Here is a 27,828-nt window from a genome sequence, read left to right as displayed (position 1 = left end):
CTTAATGGAGGTGTGTTCATGATAATAGTCTGACAGGTGGGATGGGGCGTTTGGCTGTTACCTGAATAAGCTTGCTGCCACTTCCTGCAAACCATAGGACCTGTTGAAGTGCAGGAGGTGCAAAACGGCCGTCGTCCAGAGTATATCTCGTGATTACCTTCCTGCTGGCATGCTTTAATTAAGTGCACCAATAACGGAAGTTTTCATTTAATACAAGTGAGTTCAACCATTTAGCTTTTTTGGACATCATCATAATGCTATGTCCTCTCTCTCACCATCCACCCCCAATTCATTATAATGCCATTTCATCTCTCTCACCCCCACCTCCAATTCATTATAATGTCATGTCTGCTCTCCTACAACGAACACAATTATAATGTCATTTCCTTTCCCTACCACCAATTAACTATAATTCCGTGTCTTCTTCCACCCTGTACTCTCATTCATCATACTGCCATTTCTTCTCTGCCATCCTTTGCCCCTAATTCATCAAAGTGCAATGCACTCTCATATTCATTATAATTTCATGTCATTGTGGTAAAGGTAGGTACGCGGGATGCAGTGACGAGGCGTGAGACGGGTCAAGCTTTAAGGTGTAAATTTTATATATATAGATGCCGATAGGGGCTATCTTGAGCAACCAAACAAGGTAACAACTGTTGTCCTTACAGGGACCAATCAGAGAAATACACTGATTATATGAACAAGACTAACCCGGCGAAGGCCGGTCAATACACGGCTGCGGTATGGCCGACTACGGGTCCTTAATTACTATGTGTCACTTAGCCCTCCTGATGTCCGACGGCGGGCTTTTCGATGGTGCTTCGGCGTCGCAGCCGCTGGGCCCAGCCGATGAGGATCTGGCGAAGCCTTCGGGTGTTCCTACGTCCAGGCGAGGCTGAGGCACAACAGGCCCCTGGAGCGTTCGTTGGCGGGATACCCCCCAGCGGAGGCGGCGTGATACCGCCTGAGAGCGGGAGAATGGAAGCCGCAGCCCCCGGACAGGGACGGCCCGCAGTGATGCTGAGTGGCGGCGGGTAGGCCGCTGGCGCAGCCCGAAGCTGTGCTAGGGGAACCACGGATGGCAACGGGTAGGCCGTGGGAGGTTGGGGGGTGTTCCTCTGCTGGACAGCTCGGTGCCATCTCTTGTCTGCCCACAGTGAGTCTCTCTTCCGTCCCTCCTGTCGCTGTCCTCCTCTCTGGTTGCTGTTGGAGGCTCTGGCTCTCAGGCGTCCTCTCGATCTCCTGCCTCTTCTCCCCTGGTCTGCTGACTCACTCCGTCTCGCATCTCCCGCCCCTTTTTATAAGCTCCTCTCCCAACCATTCTGGAAGCCTCTGCGGTCCGCCCTCTAATTCTGTCCCCCGGAAACAGTCCCCCTAGGAACCTTGGTGACGGTCCCCTTGGTTCCGGCCCAGACACGTGGCAGGGGCCCCTCCTCCTACACTCCCCCATCCTGTATACTCACCAGTCCTTGGGCGAGGGCTTGGGTAGGCCTGGGCTGGCCTTTCGATATGAAAGTTTTCTTTGCCATACGAACTGATCTTGTTCACAGCATTCAGGGGGTTTGCCAGCTGTTGACCGCTCGGAGCGTCTTGGTTCGACTGCGGTGGAGTCTTCTGGGGTGGCGGAAGGTGGTGGAGTGGTCGGACCTGGCAGGTTGACTGGGTCTGCTGGGACATTTTTCCTTGGAGTGTCCGTTTGTACTGCTGGGAGGTCTTCTTCGTCGTCCAGGTCCCAGACTGTAGGCAGAGGTTCTGCGACCTGAGGGGTGGTCTCAGGTTGAATGGCGTCGGTGGACGCACAGGGCCGCAACATGTTACGGTGCACAGTATGAGTAGGGAGGGCCTCATCTTTTTCAGGTTGTATTTCGTACACTGGCCCGTCGGGGCTTACTCGGCGCAATACTCGATAGGGATTTCCATCCCATCAAGGTTCCAGCTTGTTCTGAGGGTGCTGGTCTAGTATAAGTACCCGATCTCCGGCCTGGAAGTCAATGGGCGGAGGCAACGTCCCCCCTGGGTGTTCTAGATCCTGAAGTTTTGTGTGGATGATTCGGTGTAGGGTTTGTAGCCGGTGTCAGTGGTTCCGGACCCATGATGAAACCCCTGTCCAGGGTTGTTGTTCTTCCGGGTTCAATTCCACCTCCGTGATCCCTTTGCCTTCCCGCCCGAATAGCAGCGAGTAGGGGGTATAGCCGGTAACCCGGTGCACCTGGTTATTATAGATCCACACTAGTTCAGGAATGTACTCAGGCCAGTGGGCCTTCCGGTCGCTCTCCAGGGTATGCAACATTTGGATTAGCGTCCAATTAAATCATTCGCAGGCCCCATTCCCCTGCGGGTGGTACGGCGTGGTCCAGGATTTGCTGATCCCATAGAGACGATGTAATTCCTCCATTATTTTTCCCAGGAAACATGCTCCCTGGTCTGAATGTATCCGCTGGGGGCAGCCATACACTTGGATAAAGTTTTTGCAAATCGCATAGGCGGCCGACTCCGCTGTTTGATCTCGGGTAGGGGTCACCACGGTGAATTTGGTGAAGTGATCCACCATGACAAGACAATGTTCATACCCCTGGTGTGCGGTGCCAATGGTCAAATAATCAATCATCAAGAGTTCAAGAGGTACTGATGTTACTATTGGCTGTACTGGGGCCTGTTGTGCGGGTGGTTTAGCTAGCTCGCATAGACGGCACGCCCGGCAAGCCTCTTCTACTGCTGTTTGTAGGCGAGGGTGGTAAGCCATTTGCTGTAGCCAATGAAAAGTCTTTTGGGCCCCAAAATGAGCCCCTTTTTCATGGGCTTCCTGAGCTAGTTCATTGAGTTGGGCTCCTGGCACGACTACTTGCCAAGCTGTTGTTGATGTCATTCGCGATACTGCTTTACGATACAATAGTCCCTTCTTGATGACTAATTTCTCCCACTGACGTAGCATTAACAACATGTCCTGAGTCAAGGTCTGCCTCTGGGAGTCAGTAGGTATTTTGCCGGTGGCCACCCATTGGCGCAGGGACCCAATCTCCCTGTCTTCTTGCTGCTGCTGGATCCATTTATCACGAGATTGTTCTAGCATCCTCCTTGGGGGTCCTTGAAGGGATTGTTCTCTGGTGGTGGCTGTAAGTTCGGCGGGGGTCAGAGCGAACGACGTCTCTTCTCCTTCCAGTTCGTCGTCTCGACTCCTAGAGAGGGTGTCAGCATGCACATTCTCTGCTCCTTTTTTATCAATGGTCTTGTATTTGAACTTGGCCATCCGGGCCACCCGTCGCTGCTCCAGAACCCCTAATTTGGCATTTTCAAGGTGGGCCAGCGGGTTGTTGTGAGTCCATATCACCACCTTGGAGCCCGCCAGGTACTCTGCGAACCGCTCCGTCATGGCCCACACTACCGCGAGGAGCTCGAGCTTAAAGGAGCTGTAATTGTCAGGATTGCATTCAGAGTCATGAAGTGATTGGCTGCCATAAGCGATCACTTTTTCCCGACCATCTTGGACTTGTGACAACACAGCCCCCAGCCGGTGGAGACTCCCATCGGTGTGCAGTATGAACGGCTGCGAGAAATCCGCATAAGCTAACAGGGGCACCCGAGAGTGTGGCCTTAAGGTCTTGGAAGGCCTCTTCCTGCGTTTCCTGCCACTGGATCCTCCGCCCGTTCGCTCCGGCAGGAGCCCCCATTAGGAGGTCCTGCAGGGCTCGGGCTCGATGTGCAAAATTCTTTACGACGGTAGTATTCGGCCAGCCCCAGGAAGGCCGGTACATCTTTGACCGTCTCGGGAGTAGGCCACCCCTGGATTGCGGCGACCTTTTCCAGAGATGGTCTAACGCCTTCAGCGGAGACGGTATGCTCCAGATATTCAATTTGCATATGGAACTGGTGGCATTTCTGGGGTTTTACCTTCAACCCGTGCTTCTGCAGCCGGCAGAGCACCTGCCCCAACCACCGCAGGTGGTCCTCAAATGATAATGTTGTCCAGGTATATCAGCGTGACCTCAAAGTTGAGATCCCCAGACACCGCTCCATCAGCCGTTGGAAGGTCCCCGGGGCATTGGCCAGCCCGAATGGCATTCGATTGAATTCGAATAGTCCCATGGGAAGTATGAACGCCATCTTGGCCCTGTATCCTTCCGACATTGGCACCTGCCAGTACCCGCTGGCCAGATCTAGAGTCGAGAAGTACGTCACTTTACCCAAGGCAGATAGGGACTTCTGTATGCGGGGCAGCGGGTACGAGTCCTTGATGGTACAGGCGTTCAGTTACCGATAGTCCACACAGAACCGCAAGGTGCCATCCTTTTTGCGAACCAACACGATGGGAGCCGCCCAGGGAATCTGACTTTCCAGGATGACCCCTTTCCGCAGCATTTGTCCCAGTAATGTCTTCACCTCCTGGTATAGTTGTGGAGGGATCTGTCGATACCGCTCCCTGATGGGAACCGTTCCTGCCGTGGGAATGCCATGCGTAATGGCCGTGGTACATCCAAAATCATCCTCGTTGCTGGTGAGTACCTCCTGGTACTGGCCTAATAGCGTTTCTACCTGGACCTGGAGGATTTGGGCTGGGGTAAGGCCAGACAGTTCAGCCCTTTTCCTGGGTCGAGGACCCGGGAGTCTGCAGAGATCGGATAGACACCACCCAGGGGTCCTCTACCTGGAGAGTTCGTTGGTGGGATACCCCCCAGTGGAGGCGGCGTGACACCGCCTGAGTGCGAGAGAATGGAAGCCGCAGCCCCCGGACAGAGACGGCCCACTGTGATGCTGAGTAGTGGCAGGTAGGCCACTGGCGCAGCCCGAGGCTGTGCTAGGGGAACCGTGGATGGCAATGCGTAGGCCCCAGCCACGGGCAGGGGTGTAGCGGTGGTGACCGCGGAGGGCAGCGGGCAGACCGCATCCGTGGGCTGGAGTGAAGCGGCAACGGCCACGGGCGGCAGCGGACAGGCTGCCGTCTCTTGTTTGCCCACAGTAAGTCTCTCTTCCGTCCCTCCTGTCGCTGTCCTCCTCTCTGGTTGCTGTCGGAGGCTCTGGCTCTTAGGCGTCCTCTCGATCTCCTGCCTCTTCTCCCCTGGTCTGCTGACTCACTCTGGCTCGCGTCTCCCGCCCCTTTTTTTATAAGCTACTCCCCCAACCGTTCTGGAAGCCTCTGCGGTCCGCCTTCTAATTCTGTCCCCTGGAAACAGTCCCCCTAGGAACCTTGGTGACGGTCCCCTTGGTTCCGGCCCTGACACGCGGCGGGGGCCCCTCTTCCTACACTCTCTTCCCCCCACATTTTAAATTCATTATAATGCCATGTCCTTTCTCCAACCTCCCACCCTCAATTCATTATAATAAAATGTCATCTCCAACTTGTTCTCCCTATTTGTTATAATGCTGTCCTCTCCCACCACCCACTTCCAATTTTATTATATCATGTTCTCTCACCCTCCCCGATTCGATAAAATGCCATATCCTATCTCAACCCATACAGCTAATACTTTACAATCTCATGTCTTCTCTCCCATTCCCCTGCCTCCAATTCATTATAATGTCATGTCTTCTCTCCCACTCTCACCCCAATTCATTTTAATGTCATTTTTGCACTGTTCTCTCCCCAGTTCATAAAAAAAAGAATCACTTACCTCTCCAGATGACCCTCATGGCTCCACTTCCTTCCTCTTGTAGCTGGTGGGTACATGATAAATTAGATTGCCGTTGTGGTGGTCATTGCCCTGACTGAGTCATAGAGATAATAACAAAAAATATAGGCGGGGGTGGATTAAGAGTAGACAGGGCTTCGGGCAGTTTAGAAGGCGTGGGCCCCCTAGCTACAGTATGAGCCCACGCATAGCCTCATATATAAAGTAGGAGCACCCACATAGCCATCTATATACAGTATGAGCCCCACACAGCCCCCTAGATACAGCATGAGCCCCCAAATAGCTTTCTATGTACAGTATGAGCCTGCACATAGCTCCCTAGATACAGTATGAGCCCCCACATAACTCCCTATATACAATATGAACCACCCACATATTAACCTATATACAGTACGAGTGAGTCCTCACATAACTCATATATATAGGCACACATCCCATACACATATTATTAAAAAAACACCACATACTCGCCTCAGTCACATTCCCCCGGTGCTCTGCTCTGTTCCCCGAGGGTCCACTTCTACTTGTGGCATGTACATGAAGCTGTGTGCCAGCTGATGACGTCATTGCGCCAACACATCACAGCAAAGGCGATGGGAGCTCCCCTGGAGCTGTACTGCTATTTTATATCATAGGCAGCAGAGCTCCAGTAAAGTCATCTGCTGGGATATGCAGAGTATCTAGGTTTTCTGGTACCCGGGCCAAGAATTCAGTTTGGTGCTTCCCCCCGGCACATATGCGGTTTGCACACTTAGTCATGTACCGACGAGCTGCTCTCCCTAATTTTCTCAATGTTCAGTGAAAAACTGAGAGATGCAGGAAAAGAAGCTTGTTGTCACAGGATCATAAGTATGAAAATCGCATATGAGTGAAGTATTCATGTGATGACTGCTGGAACCTGCCGAGCTGACATTGCAGGCTTCTGAATTATCACAACAAATGCACTCCACACTTTTAGTATTTTCCCTTGCCAGTGGACAGTCATGTCAGCACAAGTATGTGATTTATATACTTCTGGCCACATTCTGACTAGACGTGCCTGGCCTCGATCAGTTCACTTCCATTGAGTGAGGCCACACGTCTAGTCAGCATGTGACTGCATGTATGTAAATCGCCAGCACAAGAGAACCCTGACAGCGTTCAGTGAGCACTGTGAGAATTCATAAGTCTGCAGTCACAAAGAATGACTACAGACTCATCACAAACCTAGATAACCCCTTTAATGCTCCTAACATAAATTAAAATATGAGAATTAGTCAGTATCACAAATAACATTTACATCCAGGTACCTTATAGATGTCATCGTCTCTGGAGTCATTCTTCTTTTCTTCATATTGTCCAGACCTCATGATAAGTTTTCTCATCCACAGCTCGTCTCTGCAGACTTCCATTTTTTCTGCTCTTTTGCAGAAAATCATCAAAGACATGATGCCCTTAAAGGTAGAAGTGTCATTAAGCCCCCACTGCTCAGTTTCTATTCTGTTCCCAATCACTTTTCTCCCCCATACTGTCTCCTCACACTTTTCTCCTCCCTCCTCATAATGTCTCCTCTCACATCTCCCCTGTTCACCATACTGTCTCCTCACATATTTACCCCTTCACTTTCTATACTGCCTGCTCATACATACCCCCAACTCCACATACTGTGTCTGCACATATCCCATCACCCTCACTCCCTGTACTCTGTCCATACATTTTTCACATCGCTACTCATACTTCGTCTGCATATATTCCACCGTTCGCTCCCCATACTGTCTGCACCCATCCCCACTCACCATACTGTGTCTGCACCCATCCCCCATACTGTTTCCTCGTACATGCCCCCCATTCCCCTGTACTTTTTCCTCATACATGCCCCCATACTGTTTTCTCATACATGCCCTCCTTTACTCCTTATTTTATGTCCTCAAATCTCCCCCCACACATTAAATCCACCATCCCACTTCAAATCTCCCCCACACATTAACTCCCCATCCCCTCTCCAAATCTCCCCACACACATTAAACACTCCCATCCCCACTCCAAATCTCACCTGTCCCCACACACAATAAATTCCCCCATCCCCACTCCAAATCTCCCCTGTCCTCACACAATAAATCCCCCCATCCCCTCTCCATATCTCCCTACACACCCTTTGTGCACTTAATCTTTGATGTATTCAGCTACACTGGAGCACTTACCCCAATGTGTGCCTCTGCGGTGCCGGCGAGTGATGTCAGCAGCGTGATCACATGATCTGATCATGCTGCTGGCGTCGCTCTGACTCAGCGGTCATAGCTTCAATTGTACTCACGTCTGTGAGACGCGACTATGATTGAACACTGGGAACCGGCGTGCTGAAGGTTCTCTGTGCCAGCTGTCAGCATGACAGTTGACACAGAGAACAGCTGACTCCAAATCTGGGGGTGGCAGAATGCAGCTGCCGGGGGAGACACTGCAAACTGCTGCATTAGGTGGGCCGGCTGCCCCCCCCCCCAGATACACCTCTGGGGATACGTTCGCCGCCACTAAGCATTGTAATGAGGGCATTCTGTTCATGGGCCACCCCAGAAGCCTCGGGTTTAGGTAGCAGTCCAGATTGCCCTCATTATAATCTGCCTATGAATGGAGGCACTTTTCCAAGAGCCCAATGGAAAAACAAAATTGCCCCAAATACTCATTGTGGAAACGTATCCTACATTTTTTGTTCAAATAAGATGTCCCCCTGATGCTGTGCTTCACGTATTTAGAATCTTTTCATCTACTTATCAGGGTATAACTATTGATAAATTGTACATATTTGCCAGTTTCTATTCTAATTTTTGTTTTTACATAGATAAAAACCTGAGGCGGGAAATCATTGTATCTCCTGCTCATATTCTTTTACATTGTTCACATATCACAGGTAATAAGTGAACTAATGCCAAATGTTATGTAAATACATCCAGAATGACACTTATTAAAAAGCAGAGTACAAGCCAAGTTATTTAACAATGTTTGTGAAATGACAAACCCTTTTTGGATTAAGCATGAGTTGATTTATGCAACAATTTATTCTTCAATGCTGCACAGATACTCACTTTGGGTTATGCTTACTTTTGCCACCTGGATTCATTTGAATCTTTTTCTCAGCAAAAAGTAGGATTAGTTGAAGGTGGTTTCCAAGTAAATAAAAAAAAGTTTCACATAACCACAAATAAAGTTAAAATAAGTTAATAATATGCATGTATTTTATTCCCGCTGATGTAGTCCCATATTCTTGATTTTCCCGGCTCGTCTTTTGTTTATTTTGGCTGTTTAAACTTGAGTGAGTATACAGTATATTATCAAGCTATTTTAGCTGAATTAAAGCAGTTGTCTGCTGTTGTGGTGAAAATTTGCAGTCACTGTCTGTGACTCCAGACTTCTAAGGGTATGTTCCCACGGTCAGTAAACACTGCAGGTTGGATGCTGCGTATATCTGCAACGTCCAACCTGCAGTGTCCAGATGTTACAGCATAGTGGATGGGATTTCAAGAAACCCCTTGTCCACTATGGGTCCAGAGACACCCGCGGCTCACCTGCGGAGACAGACAGGCAGCTTGTCTTTCCAGACCGCAACATGTCAGTTTATCTTGTGGAGATGCGAGTCTCCGCAAGATAAATTTCATCCGTCCAATGTATTGGGACGCGGTAATTCCACACGGTTGAATGAACACATGCGGAATCACCTGCGTACAAAAGCCGACAGCATCCGTGGGGACGTAGCCTTAATCTTGATAGTGTGCGCATATGTGGCCATGTAAAAGTATTGCTGGACTTGTCTTTGAAAGAGGAACATGAACATATAAATTAATTGGGGGTGAAATTCTGCTGACAGATTCCTTTGTTCTTAATTTATTCCTACTTTATTCCTGAGCATGCTGTTGTTTATTTTTAAATCTGCCATACAATTCTAAAGATATAGGATCTTTTTACGTAGTGCTATTTAAAATGCTGGCTGTGTTACATTGCAATGAAATGGCAAATTGAAGTTCCGTAGGGGGGATTAAAAAATAAAGTAAAAAAATTGTTTTAAAAATCATAAAAAAACAAAAAATATGTAAAATCACCTCCTTTTCCCCCATTTAAAAATAAAGGCATAAAAAATGAATAAAAAAAATTAAACCATACATAAAGCACTGAAAGGGAAACTAAATCAAAATGTAGATTGCTATCTTTTTGGTCACTATACTTCCCTAAAAAAATATATTGAATGTGATAAAAAAAAGTCCTATCTACCCAAAATTATATTAATGGAAAGAACAGCTCAGCACGCAAATAGAAAAAAAGCCACCATTTTTAACCATTTCATAGTACATGGTAAACTGAACTGAATTATTCAAAACTATAACTCGTACTGAAAAAAAGAAGCCGTCATATGGGTATGTTGATGGAAAAATAAAAAAAGATATTGCTCCCGGAAGAAGAGGAAAAAAACCAGGAAAAATGTTTGTTCCTTAACCATTAATGCAAGCTTTCAGGAGGTTCTACTACCTGACTATGATTTAGAAAGTACATGGACTTTTTAGTAAGATTTGCAGCCCAAAATATATATATATATACATATATATATATATATATATTTATATTTAGTATATATACATTTGATGTATATATATATATATATATATATATATATATATATATATATATACACACACTAAATGTATTAATTAAATCATTGACCAGCAAACAAAATATATGCAAACAATATCTTTTTTCAGGCAGAGGAACCCATTCAGTTTTTCAAGAGGAAGATGGTTTAGGATAAACTGGCATGTTTTTGTCTCCTGAAACTTTTTTTTTTTGCTTTTTTTTGCGTTTTATGTTTAGTTTTCACATTGACTTGCATTGTGAAGTATTGGCATATTCAGAAAGGAAAATACCTGAAGAATGGTCAGCTTACCATTTTTAACCGCTTCGTGTCTTTCTCTTTAATGTTTCTTTGGAAACATTAAAGAAAATCTGTCACGATATGCTGATCTGAAGTAAGGGAAAGGGGCCTAAAACTATCCCTGGAACTGGAACTGTTGGAATATGTTTGGTGCAATAACTCCATTTCTGTCTATGAGTATTTAGTTGATAGATTTGTATACGGTTTATAAAGTTAGAACAAAAAAATAGGAAAAGCATGTGACTGCATTTGCCGTTTTTCCTGTGTCTGTGTATGACAGAACCAGCCTGCTGTAGATACTGCACATATGGAGACACACAAATGATTTACTCCTGATCTATTAAGCTTATTATACACTCACTGGCCACTTTATTAGGTACACCTGTCCAACTGTGTGTTAAGACTTAATTTCTAATCAGCCAATCACATGGCGGCAACTCAGTGCATTTAGGCATGTAGACATGGTCAAGACAATCTCCTGCAGTTCAAACCGAGCATCAGTATGGGGAAGAAAGGTGATTTGAGTGCCTTTGAACGTGGCATGATTGTTGGTGCCAGAAGGGCTGGTCTGAGTATTTCAGAAACTGCTGATCTACTGGGATTTTCACGCACAACCATCTCTAGGGTTTACAGAGAATGGTCCGAAAAAGAAAAAAAATCCAGTGAGCGGCAGTTCTGTGGCCGGAAATGCCTTGTTGATGCCAGAGGTCAGAGGAGAATGGGCATACTGGTTCGAGCTGATAGAAAGGCAACAGTGACTCAAATTGCCACCCGTTACAACCAAGGTAGGCAGAAGAGCATCTCTGAACGCACAGTGCGTCGAACTTTGAGGCAGATGGGCTACAGCAGCAGAAGACCACACTGGGTACCACTCCTCTCAGCTAAGAACAGGCATCTGATGGCTACTTTCAGCAGGATAATGCGCCATGTCATAAAGCTCGAATCATCTCAGATTGGTTTCTTGAACATGACAATGAGTTCACTGTACTCAAATGGCCTCCTCAGTCACCAGATCTCAATCCAATAGAGCATCTTTGGGATGTGGTGGAACGGGAGATTCGCATCAGGGATGTGCAGCCGACAAATCTGCGCCAACTGTGTGATGCCATCATGTCAATATGGTCCAAAATCTCTGAGGAATGCTTCCAGCACCTTGTTGAATCTCTGCCACGAAGAATTGAGGCAGTTCTGAAGGCAAAAGGGGGTCCAACCCGTTACTAGCATGGTGTACCTAATAAAGTGGCCAGTGAGTGTATATTGTTCCTGATTGTTCATGAATAAAGAAGATCAGTTGTTGGACAGCATTCCAAAATCACAAATTTTAAGTAATCCTTCATTAGACTTTAGTCTGGGGGGGTCCATCCTGCCGACTATGCCAAGTGTAACAAGGGCATTGGGGGGGGTAGTGGTGGCAGGGTTATTTTAAGATACAGTACATAGGCAGAGTCCACTGAGCACATTATCAGCGAGCACCCCTGGTCCCTTGCAAATAGACAGATGGGACTAACACAATTCTTACCCCACAGATTACCTTCTCCTCTGGTCACAGCGGTCCAGATGAATAAGAGTCCGGAAGGCGGCAATTATCCAACAGGGAAAATAACTTTTTATTGAACAGTGATGAGGAAGTAAGGCACAAGTACAACACTGGTTTTCCTACTATCTCCCAGTCATGCTTTCCAACCACACCCACAGCAGTTGCAGCAGTCAAGAGTTAGTGGAATTCCACACGCCAGGGATAACCCCTTCAGAAGCGGGGACCCTTTGTGAATCCTGGGGCCCGTGTTGCAGTCCTTAACCTTGTAATTCTCGGGACCTCTCCTGAGTCCCTGGAATCCTTGAAGTCCAGGGCAACAGACCTTTCCCGTCCGGGGGTCTGGCAGTGCTCCGTCTGTGAAACATGTCTGCCCTCTCCAATGTACCCATGCAGTTCTGACTAGGAAGCAGCAGTTTCCTGTTCCCTCTCTGCTGCTGGCCCAGCCCACAATATTAACTGTTGCTGTCCCTGCCTCTATTTGGTGTATGGCATACATGGCAGACACAGCACGTTAAAGGGAACATTCACATAATACATAGTATAAACACGTAGTACATTCAAGTGCATAACATATGTATGAAGGGCACGGGGTTTCACACGGAAAGAGGAGAGGGTGCAACCAAGGGAACCTGCCACCTCCTTACAGTCACACGCTTGGAGAGTATCCTGAATAATCCACTGCCAACAGGTTATGGGCCCAGAGTGACACAGAATCCTGCACCCAGAGACCAACACAGTAACAATCTGCAGAGATGTAGTGATTGATGAAAACTCTGTATCGCTCAAATTCCATGAAGTGACACAGTTATTCAACTTAAGAAGCAAGAACAAGAATCTCAATCACCAAGCCCAGACACCAAAAAGGAAAACACTGAAGTATGGATAAGCTCTGAAGCCACCAGTGGAAGACACAGAAGAACCAAGTCAACCTCCAGTCCGGAGATCTATCCCAGCTAGACACCTTTCTTATATGGTGAGAACACTTCCTGAACCAGAGCCACAGTCATGTATGTATTTGTTGCGGCGCCTCTGTGTTTGAACAGAGCCCGCTTTGCGCACTTCGGGTGAAGTTGAACCCGTGCGCATTATACCGCCATATTGCTCGTCTGTCATTACCTAGCAGCTGTGTAACACCTACTGCACGGTGGACCCGAGCGGCGAACGCACTTTATTATTTATTTTTATTTAGTGCGTTTCGCCGTTCCTAACAAGAACTATCGGACGTAAGTGGATCTTCAAAAACAAATATGATTCAGAAGATAAGGTTCACTGGTTTAAGGCATGATTGGTCTCAAAAGGGTACTCGAAAAAGTATGGTGAAAATTATGATGCTACAGTTTCTCCAGTTGCGAAGCAAACCACATTTAGAACTTTAATGTCCATAGCTGCAGTTCAGCAGATGACAGTGAGACATTTTGACATCAAAACAGCCTTCCTACATGGTGACATTGAAGAAGAGTTGTGACCTAACTGAAGGGATACATTAAAAAGGGTGAAGAGCACCTTGTTTGTAAAATGCAAAAATCTTTCTGTGGACTTAAAGGGAACCTGTCACCCCCCCAGGTGGTTTTAAGTAAAAGTGCCACCTTGTGCAGCACTAATGCTGTATTCTGTCAAGGTAGCTCTTTTATTTAACGTCCCTTCCACCGCAGAAATAATCGTTTATAAAATTGGTCAGCCATACCAGAATTTTGACCGAGGGGCAGGTCTTTCCCCCTCTGACACCGATGCCTCGCATCCATCAGTCATGTCCTGCTTATGTCTTTGCTCTGCCACTTCTGTGTTCAATTTCAAATGCTGATGCCTGCCTTGTAATATATTTTCTTGGGCATGCACAGTTAGCGCTGCCCATTTTCTCACATCACTTCATGGTCTGGCTATCGCGCCTGCGTGGATGCGCTGCCAGAGATCCCACCCTGCAGTCGCTTATGATTTATTCACACTGCAGGGCTGGGAATCTTGGGCAAGCGCAGTAGTTCTCTGAGGCTCTCATGCCCAAGATTCCCAGCCCCGCAGTGTGAATAAATCTTAAGCCACTGCGGGGCGGGATCTCTGGCAGCACGTCCATGCAGGCACGATAGCCAGGCCATGAAGTGATGTGAGAGAATGGCCAGCGCTAACTGCGCATGCCCAAAAAAATATATTATAGGGCAGGCGCCAGCATTTGAAATTGAACACAGAGGAGGCGGAGCAAAGACATAAGCAGGACATAACTAATGAATGTGAGGCGTAAGTGTCAGAGGGGGAAAGACCTGCCCCTCGGTCAAAATTCTGGTATGTCTGACCAATTTTATAAATGATTATTTCTGCGGTGGAAGGGACGCTACATAAAAGAGCCATCTTGACAGAATGCAGCATTAGTGCTGCACAAGGTGGCTCTTTTACTTAAAAACACCTTGGGGGGTGACAGGTTCCCTTTAAGCAGTCGGCAAGAGCATGGAACTCGAAAATGAACAATGATTTGATGGATGAAGGATTTAAAAGATATCAAACTGATCCATGTTTGCATATGAAAAATGTAGTGAAGGAGTGAATGTATGTTCTCCTATATGTAGACAATGTAATCATGTCTCATCAAGATGAAAAAGAAATTGCAAAGCTAGGTGAAATTCTCAACCAGCACTTTGAGACTAAGGACCATAGAAATTTGACATATTATTTGGGATTCCAAATCCAGAGAGAGGAAGATGGGAGTTTTCTTCTCAACCAAAGTTCTAAATTTTGACATTCTAAACCTGGTTGGAATGTCAGAAGCCAAAGGTGCGTCAACACCAATGGATCTGTCCTACTTAAAGTTGGAAGGAAAAGAACATCTGAAAGCCAGCAATGAGAGTTACAGACAAGAAGTGCGGGTGCTTCTGTACATGGCAGCCACCACTCGTCCAGATATCACAGCCACAGTCGGATTTCTCTGCCGACGTGTAAGCAAAGAGACTGGAATGCAATTAAGAGAATTCTTCAATATCTTAAAGAAACTCAAAGGCTAAATCTTAAGATATCTGCATCAGGAGATCTCACTCTCAGAGGTTATATGGATGCAGATTAGGCCGGTTTCACATTAGCGCTTTTTAAGCGCACGCACGGCCGGGGGTAGCTCCGCCCCCGAGCCGGCTCTCTGCCCGGCGTGCCCGCCCCTTGCTTGTAGCGCCGCCTCCTAGCGGACAGCGGCGCCTGCGATCGGCGCACCCTATCTTTAGCATAGGGTGCGCAGATCGTGCGCAGGCCATGCGCTAGTTGCGCTTTGACCTGCGCTGCGCACCTCTGACGGTGCGCCGTGCGCGCCAAAATCCGAAAAGTTCGATTTTGGCGCGCACGGCGCACCGTCAAAAGTGCGCAGCACAGGTCAAAGCGCAACTAGCGCACGGCCTGCGCACGATCTGCGCACCCTATGCTAAAGATAGGGTGCGCCGATCGCAGGCGCCGCTGTCCGCTAGGAGGCGGCGCTACAAGCAAGGGGCGGGCACGCCGGGCAGAGAGCCGGCTCGGGGGCGGAGCTACCCCCGGCCGTGCGTGCGCTTAAAAAGCGCTAATGTGAAACCGGCCTTAGGCTGGAGATTCAAGTGATTGGAAATCGACAAGTGGTTACTTGTTTAAGCTAGGAGGAAATTACATTTCTTGGTCCAGCAGAAAACACGTGTCAGTTGCATTATCTTCTACAGAAGCAGAATATATGTCTGCTGCTTATGCAAGTCAAGAAGTAATTTGGTTGAAACAACTTTTAGAAAATTTTGGCAAGCCACTAGCTCAACCAACAGTTATTTAAGAGGACAACCAAGGATGCATTAAACTTGCCAGCAGTGAGATTAGTGCAAGGACTAATCACATTGATGTAAAACATCACCACTTACGTGACTTAGTGGAACGTGGTGTACTTGAGTTTGTTTATTGCGAGTCTGACAAGATGATAGCTGATGGTATGACAAAGCCATTATCAAGAGCCAAGTTTGTGGACTTCAGAACCGCAATCGGACTAACAGGATAAGTAGTTGTTGAGTGGGGGTGTTGGAATATGTTTGGTGCAACAACTCCTTTCCTGTCTATGAGTGTTTAGTTGCTAGATTTGTATGCTGTTTATAAAGCTAGAACAAAAAACAACTCCCAGAGGCTCACACAGAGAGAGCATGTGATTGTATTTCCTGTTTTTGTGTATGGAAGATGAAGCAGCCTGCTGTAGATGCTGCACAGATAGAGACACACAAATGATTTATTCCTAATCTATTAAGCTTATCATATATTGTTCCTGATTGTTCCTAAATAAAGAACTCTGTTGTCACACGCTTGGAGAGTATCCTGAATAATCCACTGCCAACAGGAACCCTCGCTATCCCTGTCCCAGGGGTACTCTTGATGGTAGAGAGGCCTGGTTCTCCAACCTTATTTATGCTCTTGAATGCACACTGAACTATTTCCAACCCCACCCAGGGAGGTATGGGACAGACGTTAAATGGACAGCACAAACCAGACAAACATGGGAAATAGACTGGGATGAAAGGAAACTGTAATCACACAAAAAGGCTTATGTAATATCAACATGGAAATAAAAGTAACAGTAGGAGCGGCCAACCAAATTGGAGAGGATAAGGAAATACTCACACTACCAAATCTGTTGTGAGTTCATTTTCCCCTTCGTCACTGAGGTCTGGTGAACTCCCTATTCTGGTAAAGGAAGGTAATGAGCCTGATTATCAGGCACCTGAGTCTAATGAGGATGACTGGCTGAGTGGAGTCACGGACTGGATATAAGGCCGCCGACGCCCTTCTGCCCTGCGGGTGATTTCTCTGTGGACTTCTAGGACACCAGTCTGATTCCTGTTCCTCTAAAGCTAAGATTTTCTGCTTGCCTGTTGCATTTGTGTTTTGTTTTTGTTTTCCTTGCTTTTCTGGATTCTGCCATTCCCTGCTGGGGTGAGCTGAATCTCCTTTGCCTGTTGCTCTGTCTTCAGAATATTCCTGAGTACTGACATAGCTTTTTGAAGCCTAGCGTCTTCAGGGCCTTTTTCACTGTCAGTCTGCTGGCTCTTATTTTCATAGGGTTTTTCACGGATTGCAGACAGCAACCTTCCTGTCCTTTTCTATCTAGTTAGCTGGGGCCCCGTCTTTGCTCAGTCTATCTTTCTGTCTGTGTTAGTGTTTTCATCTTGCTTCACCGTCATTATATGTTGGGGGCTGCCTATTGCTTTGGGGTCTGCTCTGGGGCAGTTTAGATTTCCCCTTTCTGTCTTTAGGCCTATTTAATTCTCCGGCTGTGATCGAGGGGTCTAGGGCATCGTAGGAACCCCCCACGGCTACTGCTAGTTGTGTTGATAGGTTCAGGGGTCTGCAATCCGATAGCTGCCAACTTCTCTGGTTTTCTGGACTTAGCTAGCATTTCTGTTTTTGCCTCCTACGGTGACTCAATCATAACAGAATCACCCGCCATACCGCAGATCCTAGGGTACTCAATAGCAGGAAAGAATTGTGTTTTTAAAAAAAAAAAAAAAAAGTGTGTGTATATTCTTTCCTCTATATCTCTGAGGCCGTAGGGGGAATTTTTTTTTTCTCTCAATGGAGATAAAGCAATTGTCTGATCGTGTGGAGCAGCTCGCTGCGGAAGTGCGGGGAATTTCCGCCTACCTTACTCGTTCGCATGCTGTTGAACCAAAGATCCCTACACCTGACGTATTTTTTGGGGATCGATCTAAATTTTTAAGTTTCAAAAATAATTGTAAATTATTTTTTGCCTTGAAGCCTAACTCGTCAGGGAGCTCCGCGCAGCAGGTTAAAATTGTCATCTCTTTGCTGCGTGGCGATCCCCAGGATTGGGCGTTTTCTTTGAAACCAGATGCTCCTATTCTGACTAATGTGAACGCATTCTTTCAAGCTTTGGGGTTGTTGTATGACGAACCTAATGCTATTGATCAGGCTGAAAAGACCCTGTTGGCATTGAACCAGGGTCGAGATTCTGCAGAGTTGTACTGTCAAAAGTTCCAAAAGTGGGCGGTCCTTACTACCTGGAATGATAATGCCTTGGCTGCTCTCTTTCGGAAGGGTTTGTCAGAAGCCGTAAAAGATAATATGGTGGGATTTCCTGTTCCCTCTGGTCTGGACGATTCTATGTCATTAGCCATTCAGGTTGGTCGGCGTTTGCGTGAACGCAGGATTGCACGAGAGGAGTTGCCACCGGTTGAACAGACGTCTGAACCTATGCAATGTGATAGAGTTTTGTCTAAGGCGCAACGTCAGGAGTTCAGAAGACGTAATAAGCTGTGTTTTTTCTGTGGAGATGCCTCGCATATTATTTCTGTTTGTCCTAAACAAGAGAAACGCTTTGCACACACGTTTTCTGTTGGGGGTGTTCAACCTAAGTTTCTTCTGGCAATTACTCTGATCTGCTCCCTGTCCACATTTTCCGCCAAGGCTTTTGTGGATTCGGGAGCAGCGCTAAACCTAATGGACTTGGATTTTGCTAAACGTTGTGGATTTCCGATGACACCTCTGCAGACGCCTATCCCTTTGAGGGGGATTGATGCTACTCCTTTGGCTAAAAATAAACCTTAGTTTTGGACCCAGGTGGTCATGCGGGTCGCCCCAGACCATCAAGAAAATTGCAGATTTTTGGTGTTGCATGGTCTGCATGATGCCGTTGTTCTGGGGTTTCCCTGGTTGCAAATTCATAATCCAGTTTTGGATTGGAAATCTGTGTCTGTGGTGAGTTGGGGTTGTCGGTGTGCCTTTAGTGAGGCTCCGTTTTCTTCCACCTCTCCTCAGTCGCATGATGTTCCTGACTATTTGGCGGACTTTTATGATTTATTTAGTGAGAATGAGTCTGCGTCCTTGCCTCCTCATAGGAGTTATGACTGTGCAATTGAACTAAGCCCGGGGTGTAAATTTCCCAAGGGTCGGCTCTTCAATTTATCTGTACCCGAGCACGAGGCTATGCGGTCCTATATTAAGGAGGCATTGGAGAAGGGTCATATTAGACCATCCTCTTCAACCTTAGGTGCCGGGTTTTTTTTTGTGGCCTAAAAGGATGGTTCTTTAAGGCCTTGTATTGATTATCGTGCCCTCAATAAAATTACTATTAAATATCAGTATCCGTTACCCCTGATTTCGGATCTATTCTCTAGAGTTAGAGGTGCTTGCTGGTTTACCAAGCTTGACCTCAGGGGGCGTATAATCTTATCCGCATTAAGCAGGGGGATGAATGGAAGACGGCGTTTAATACTCCGGAGGGACATTTTGAGTACCTGGTGATGCCTTTTGGGCTCACTAATGCCCCTTCTGTCTTCCAGTGCTTCATGAACGATATTTTCCGAGACTTTGTCGATAAATTTTTGATTATCTATCTGGATGATATTTTGATCTTCTCCAAGGATTGGGATTCTCATGTGGAACATATTCGGACTGTGTTCCGGATCTTGAGGGGGAATTCCCTGTATGTCAAAGGATCGAAATGCCTTTTTGGAGTACAGAGGATTTCATTTTTGGGATTTATTTTGTCTCCGTCAACTATTGAAATGGACCCGGCCAAGGTACAGGCCATTTATGATTGGGTTCAGCCCACTTCTTTGAAGGCCCTCCAGAAGTTTTTGGGTTTTGCTAATTTTTATCGGAAATTTATAGCAAAATTTTCTAGTATTGCCAAGCCATTGACTGATCTGACTAAAAAGGGTGCTGATGTGTTGAATTGGTCTCCGGAGGCTGTTGCTTACTTTCAGGAGCTGAAGCGAAGATTTACCTCTGCCCCGGTTTTGCGGCAACCTGATGTCTCACTCCCATTCCAGGTAGAGGTGGATGCTTCTGAGATTGGTGCAGGAGCTGTTTTGTCCCAAAAGGATCCTGTAACATCTAAAATGAATCCCTGTGCTTTCTTTTCCCAAAAGTTCTCTCCATCTGAACGTAACTATGATGTGGGGAATCGGGAGCTGTTGGCCATGAAGTGGGCATTTGAAGAGTGGAGACATTGGTTGGAGGGAGCTAAACATCAAGTTGTGGTCCTCACTGACCACAAGAATTTGATTTACCTAGAGTCGGCTAAACGCTTGAACCCTAGACAGGCTAGGTGGGCCTTGTTTTTACACGTTTTGATTTTGTGGTCTCTTTTCTTCCTGGAACTAAGAATGTCAAGGCAGACGCCCTCTCTAGGAGTTTCTTTGCTGATTCTCCTGTGGTGACCAAGCCTGCTACCATCTTAGGCGAAGGGGTAGTTCTTTCTGCCATCTCGCCCGATTTGAGACTTGCGCTGCAAGAGTTCCAGGAGGACAAACCTGAGCGTTGTCCCAGTGGAAAGTTGTATGTTCCTGACCAGTGGAAGAAGAGAGTGATGTCTGAAGTTCATTGCTCTGCATTGGCTGGTCATCCAGGTATTTTTGGTACTAGAGATCTGGTGAGTCGCTCTTTTTGGTGGCCCACCTTGTCTCATGATGTCAGGAATTTTGTGCAGTCCTGTGGGACTTGCTCCCGGTCTAAATCTTGTTCTCGCTCTAGTGGGTTGTTGATGCCTTTGCCGGTCCCCAGGAGGCCATGGACCCATATTTCAATGGATTTCATCTCTGATATGCCGGTCTCTCAAAGAATGACTGTTATTTGGGTGATTTGTGATAGGTTCTCTAAGATGGTTCATCTTGTACCACTCCCTAAGTTGCCATCTTCCTCTGAGTTGGTGCCCCTGTTTTTGCAACAGGTGGTTCGCTTACACGGGATTCCTGAGAACATTGTATCTGACAGAGGAGTTCAGTTTGTGTCTAGATTTTGGAGGACGTTCTGTTCCAAGCTGGGAATTCAGTTGTCCTTCTCCTCTGCTTTTCACCCCCAGACCAATGGGCAGACAGAGAGAACAAACTAGACCTTGGAGTCGTATTTGAGATGTTTTATTTCCGCTGATCAGGATGATTGGGTTTCATTTTTGCCCTTGGCCGAATTTGGCCGATTAGTGCAAGGACTAATCACATTGATGTAAAACATCACCACTTACGTGACTTAGTGGAACGTGGTGTACTTGAGTTTGTTTATTGCGAGTCTGACAAGATGATAGCTGATGGTATGACAAAGCCATTATCAAGAGCCAAGTTTGTGGACTTCAGAACCGCAATCGGACTAACAGGATAAGTAGTTGTTGAGTGGGGGTGTTGGAATATGTTTGGTGCAACAACTCCTTTCCTGTCTATGAGTGTTTAGTTGCTAGATTTGTATGCTGTTTATAAAGCTAGAACAAAAAACAACTCCCAGAGGCTCACACAGAGAGAGCATGTGATTGTATTTCCTGTTTTTGTGTATGGAAGATGAAGCAGCCTGCTGTAGATGCTGCACAGATAGAGACACACAAATGATTTATTCCTAATCTATTAAGCTTATCATATATTGTTCCTGATTGTTCCTAAATAAAGAACTCTGTTGTCACACGCTTGGAGAGTATCCTGAATAATCCACTGCCAACAGGAACCCTCGCTATCCCTGTCCCAGGGGTACTCTTGATGGTAGAGAGGCCTGGTTCTCCAACCTTATTTATGCTCTTGAATGCACACTGAACTATTTCCAACCCCACCCAGGGAGGTATGGGACAGACGTTAAATGGACAGCACAAACCAGACAAACATGGGAAATAGACTGGGATGAAAGGAAACTGTAATCACACAAAAAGGCTTATGTAATATCAACATGGAAATAAAAGTAACAGTAGGAGCGGCCAACCAAATTGGAGAGGATAAGGAAATACTCACACTACCAAATCTGTTGTGAGTTCATTTTCCCCTTCGTCACTGAGGTCTGGTGAACTCCCTATTCTGGTAAAGGAAGGTAATGAGCCTGATTATCAGGCACCTGAGTCTAATGAGGATGACTGGCTGAGTGGAGTCACGGACTGGATATAAGGCCGCCGACGCCCTTCTGCCCTGCGGGTGATTTCTCTGTGGACTTCTAGGACACCAGTCTGATTCCTGTTCCTCTAAAACTAAGATTTTTTGCTTGCCTGTTGCATTTGTGTTTTGTTTTTGTTTTCCTTGCTTTTCTGGATTCTGCCATTCCCTGCTGGGGTGAGCTGAATCTCCTTTGCCTGTTGCTCTGTCTTCAGAATATTCCTGAGTACTGACATAGCTTTTTGAAGCCTAGCGTCTTCAGGGCCTTTTTCACTGTCAGTCTGTTGGCTCTTATTTTCATAGGGTTTTTCACGGATTGCAGACAGCAACCTTCCTGTCCTTTTCTATCTAGTTAGCTGGGGCCCCGTCTTTGCTCAGTCTATCTTTCTGTCTGTGTTAGTGTTTTCATCTTGCTTCACCGTCATTATATGTTGGGGGCTGCCTATTGCTTTGGGGTCTGCTCTGGGGCAGTTTAGATTTCCCCTTTCTGTCTTTAGGCCTATTTAATTCTCCGGCTGTGATCGAGGGGTCTAGGGCATCGTAGGAACCCCCCACGGCTACTGCTAGTTGTGTTGATAGGTTCAGGGGTCTGCAATCCGATAGCTGCCAACTTCTCTGGTTTTCTGGACTTAGCTAGCATTTCTGTTTTTGCCTCCTACGGTGACTCAATCATAACAGAATCACCCGCCATACCGCAGATCCTAGGGTACTCAATAGCAGGAAAGAATTGTGTTTTTAAAAAAAAAAAAAAAAAAGTGTGTGTATATTCTTTCCTCTATATCTCTGAGGCCGTAGGGGGAATTTTTTTTTTTCTCTCAATGGAGATAAAGCAATTGTCTGATCGTGTGGAGCAGCTCGCTGCGGAAGTGCGGGGAATTTCCGCCTACCTTACTCGTTCGCATGCTGTTGAACCAAAGATCCCTACACCTGACGTATTTTTTGGGGATCGATCTAAATTTTTAAGTTTCAAAAATAATTGTAAATTATTTTTTGCCTTGAAGCCTAACTCGTCAGGGAGCTCCGCGCAGCAGGTTAAAATTGTCATCTCTTTGCTGCGTGGCGATCCCCAGGATTGGGCGTTTTCTTTGAAACCAGATGCTCCTATTCTGACTAATGTGAACGCATTCTTTCAAGCTTTGGGGTTGTTGTATGACGAACCTAATGCTATTGATCAGGCTGAAAAGACCCTGTTGGCATTGAACCAGGGTCGAGATTCTGCAGAGTTGTACTGTCAAAAGTTCCAAAAGTGGGCGGTCCTTACTACCTGGAATGATAATGCCTTGGCTGCTCTCTTTCGGAAGGGTTTGTCAGAAGCCGTAAAAGATAATATGGTGGGATTTCCTGTTCCCTCTGGTCTGGACGATTCTATGTCATTAGCCATTCAGGTTGGTCGGCGTTTGCGTGAACGCAGGATTGCACGAGAGGAGTTGCCACCGGTTGAACAGACGTCTGAACCTATGCAATGTGATAGAGTTTTGTCTAAGGCGCAACGTCAGGAGTTCAGAAGACGTAATAAGCTGTGTTTTTTCTGTGGAGATGCCTCGCATATTATTTCTGTTTGTCCTAAACAAGAGAAACGCTTTGCACACACGTTTTCTGTTGGGGGTGTTCAACCTAAGTTTCTTCTGGCAATTACTCTGATCTGCTCCCTGTCCACATTTTCCGCCAAGGCTTTTGTGGATTCGGGAGCAGCGCTAAACCTAATGGACTTGGATTTTGCTAAACGTTGTGGATTTCCGATGACACCTCTGCAGACGCCTATCCCTTTGAGGGGGATTGATGCTACTCCTTTGGCTAAAAATAAACCTTAGTTTTGGACCCAGGTGGTCATGCGGGTCGCCCCAGACCATCAAGAAAATTGCAGATTTTTGGTGTTGCATAGTCTGCATGATGCCGTTGTTCTGGGGTTTCCCTGGTTGCAAATTCATAATCCAGTTTTGGATTGGAAATCTGTGTCTGTGGTGAGTTGGGGTTGTCGGTGTGCCTTTAGTGAGGCTCCGTTTTCTTCCACCTCTCCTCAGTCGCATGATGTTCCTGACTATTTGGCGGACTTTTATGATTTATTTAGTGAGAATGAGTCTGCGTCCATGCCTCCTCATAGGAGTTATGACTGTGCAATTGAACTAAGCCCGGGGTGTAAATTTCCCAAGGGTCGGCTCTTCAATTTATCTGTACCCGAGCACGAGGCTATGCGGTCCTATATTAAGGAGGCATTGGAGAAGGGTCATATTAGACCATCCTCTTCAACCTTAGGTGCCGGGTTTTTTTTTGTGGCCTAAAAGGATGGTTCTTTAAGGCCTTGTATTGATTATCGTGCCCTCAATAAAATTACTATTAAATATCAGTATCCGTTACCCCTGATTTCGGATCTATTCTCTAGAGTTAGAGGTGCTTGCTGGTTTACCAAGCTTGACCTCAGGGAGCGTATAATCTTATCCGCATTAAGCAGGGGGATGAATGGAAGACGGCGTTTAATACTCCGGAGGGACATTTTGAGTACCTGGTGATGCCTTTTGGGCTCACTAATGCCCCTTCTGTCTTCCAGTGCTTCATGAACGATATTTTCCGAGACTTTGTCGATAAATTTTTGATTATCTATCTGGATGATATTTTGATCTTCTCCAAGGATTGGGATTCTCATGTGGAACATATTCGGACTGTGTTCCGGATCTTGAGGGGGAATTCCCTGTATGTCAAAGGATCGAAATGCCTTTTTGGAGTACAGAGGATTTCATTTTTGGGATTTATTTTGTCTCCGTCAACTATTGAAATGGACCCGGCCAAGGTACAGGCCATTTATGATTGGGTTCAGCCCACTTCTTTGAAGGCCCTCCAGAAGTTTTTGGGTTTTGCTAATTTTTATCGGAAATTTATAGCAAAATTTTCTAGTATTGCCAAGCCATTGACTGATCTGACTAAAAAGGGTGCTGATGTGTTGAATTGGTCTCCGGAGGCTGTTGCTTACTTTCAGGAGCTGAAGCGAAGATTTACCTCTGCCCCGGTTTTGCGGCAACCTGATGTCTCACTCCCATTCCAGGTAGAGGTGGATGCTTCTGAGATTGGTGCAGGAGCTGTTTTGTCCCAAAAGGATCCTGTAACATCTAAAATGAATCCCTGTGCTTTCTTTTCCCAAAAGTTCTCTCCATCTGAACGTAACTATGATGTGGGGAATCGGGAGCTGTTGGCCATGAAGTGGGCATTTGAGGAGTGGAGACATTGGTTGGAGGGAGCTAAACATCAAGTTGTGGTCCTCACTGACCACAAGAATTTGATTTACCTAGAGTCGGCTAAACGCTTGAACCCTAGACAGGCTAGGTGGGCCTTGTTTTTACACGTTTTGATTTTGTGGTCTCTTTTCTTCCTGGAACTAAGAATGTCAAGGCAGACGCCCTCTCTAGGAGTTTCTTTGCTGATTCTCCTGTGGTGACCAAGCCTGCTACCATCTTAGGCGAAGGGGTAGTTCTTTCTGCCATCTCGCCCGATTTGAGACTTGCGCTGCAAGAGTTCCAGGAGGACAAACCTGAGCGTTGTCCCAGTGGAAAGTTGTATGTTCCTGACCAGTGGAAGAAGAGAGTGATGTCTGAAGTTCATTGCTCTGCATTGGCTGGTCATCCAGGTATTTTTGGTACTAGAGATCTGGTGAGTCGCTCTTTTTGGTGGCCCACCTTGTCTCATGATGTCAGGAATTTTGTGCAGTCCTGTGGGACTTGCTTCCGGTCTAAATCTTGTTCTCGCTCTAGTGGGTTGTTGATGCCTTTGCCGGTCCCCAGGAGGCCATGGACCCATATTTCAATGGATTTAATCTCTGATATGCCGGTCTCTCAAAGAATGACTGTTATTTGGGTGATTTGTGATAGGTTCTCTAAGATGGTTCATCTTGTACCACTCCCTAAGTTGCCATCTTCCTCTGAGTTGGTGCCCCTGTTTTTGCAACAGGTGGTTCGCTTACACGGGATTCCTGAGAACATTGTATCTGACAGAGGAGTTCAGTTTGTGTCTAGATTTTGGAGGACGTTCTGTTCCAAGCTGGGAATTCAGTTGTCCTTCTCCTCTGCTTTTCACCCCCAGACCAATGGGCAGACAGAGAGAACAAACCAGACCTTGGAGTCGTATTTGAGATGTTTTATTTCCGCTGATCAGGATGATTGGGTTTCATTTTTGCCCTTGGCCGAATTTGCTTTAAATAATAGAGCTAGTTCTGCCACTTTGATGTCACCTCTTTTATGTAACTTTGGGTTTCATCCTCGATTTTCTTCAGGGCAGGTGGAGCCTTCTGCCTGCCCAGGTGTTGATACTGTGGTGGAGAGAATGCACCAGATCTGGGACCAAGTGGTGGATAAGTTATCTCTCTCCCAGGAAAAGGCCCAGCGGTTTTCCAATCGACATAGGACCATTGCTCCCCAGTTTAAGATTGGTGATATGGTGTGGTTATCATCAAAAAATATTGCTATGAAGGTGGCTTCTCCTAAGTTTAAGCCTAGATTTATTGGACCTTACAAGATTTTGGAGATTATTAATCCGGTCTCTTTTCGTTTGGCTCTTCCTGTCACATTTAAAATCCATAATGTGTTCCATAAGTCCTTGTTGAAGAGGTTTGTTGAACCAGTTGTTCCTGGGGTGGCACCTCCAGACCCTGTATTGGTTGAAGGTAACATGGAATATGAGGTAGAGAAAATACTGGATTCCCGTTTGGCTAGACGGAAACTCCAGTATTTGGTTAAGTGGAAGGGTTATGGTCAGGAGGATAATTCCTGGGTCTCTGCCTCTGATATTCATGCCAAAAGATTGGTGCGTGCCTTTCATCGGGCTCACCCTGATCGCCCTGGTGGCGTGGTTGAGGGTTCGGTGACCCCTCCTCAAGGGGGAGGAACTGTTGTGAGTTCATTTTCCCCTTCGTCACTGAGGTCTGGTGAACTCCCTATTCTGGTAAAAGAAGGTAATGAGCCTGATTATCAGGCACCTGAGTCTAATGAGGATGACTGGCTGAGTGGAGTCACGGACTGGATATAAGGCTGCCGACGCCCTTCTGCCCTGCGGGTGATTTCTCTGTGGACTTCTAGGACACCAGTCTGATTCCTGTTCCTCTAAAGCTAAGATTTTTTGCTTTGCCTGTTGCATTTGTGTTTTGTTTTTGTTTTCCTTGCTTTTCTGGATTCTGCCATTCTCTGCTGGGGTGAGCTGAAACTCCTTTTGCCTGTTGCTCTGTCTTCAGAATATTCCTGAGTACTGACATAGCTTTTTGAAGCCTAGCGTCTTCAGGGCCTTTTTCACTGCCAGTCTGTTGGCTCTTATTTTCATAGGGTTTTTCACGGATTGCAAACAGCAACCTTCCTGTCCTTTTCTATCTAGTTAGCTGGGGCCCTGTCTTTGCTCAGTCTATCTTTCTGTCTGTGTTAGTGTTTTCATCTTGCTTCACCGTCATTATATGTTGGGGGCTGCCTATTGCTTTGGGGTCTGCTCTGGGGCAGTTTAGATTTCCCCTTTCTGTCTTTAGACCTATTTAATTCTCCGGCTGTGATCGAGGGGTCTAGGGCATCGTAGGAACCCCCCACGGCTACTGCTAGTTGTGTTGATAGGTTCAGGGGTCTGCAATCCGATAGCTGCCAACTTCTCTGGTTTTCTGGACTTAGCTAGCATTTCTGTTTTTGCCTCCTACGGTGACTCAATCATAACACAAATCCATGCAGCTAGCACCTAGAAAAATCACCAACAAACTGCAACAAATAAGGACTACTCCACAATCAAATGGGCAGCTGTAAGCTATCACCAGCAGGCAATGATGGAGGCAGCAGTGAGGTTTAAATAGAAGCCTCCACAGAGTGACAGGATAGGCCAAATAGCAAATTGAAAACATCTGCTGTAAGAAAGGAGTGAACGAAAGGCAAAGGGTAATCAGCACCAGGACAGCAACAGTATATCCAGTGGCTCGAAGGATAG

Source organism: Dendrobates tinctorius, unplaced genomic scaffold, assembly GCF_039654945.1.
Source record: "Dendrobates tinctorius isolate UK_male_01 unplaced genomic scaffold, ASM3965494v1 ptg000003l, whole genome shotgun sequence".
Taxonomy (NCBI): Eukaryota; Metazoa; Chordata; class Amphibia; order Anura; family Dendrobatidae; genus Dendrobates; species Dendrobates tinctorius.
Note: the sequence above shows the minus strand (reverse complement) of the source record.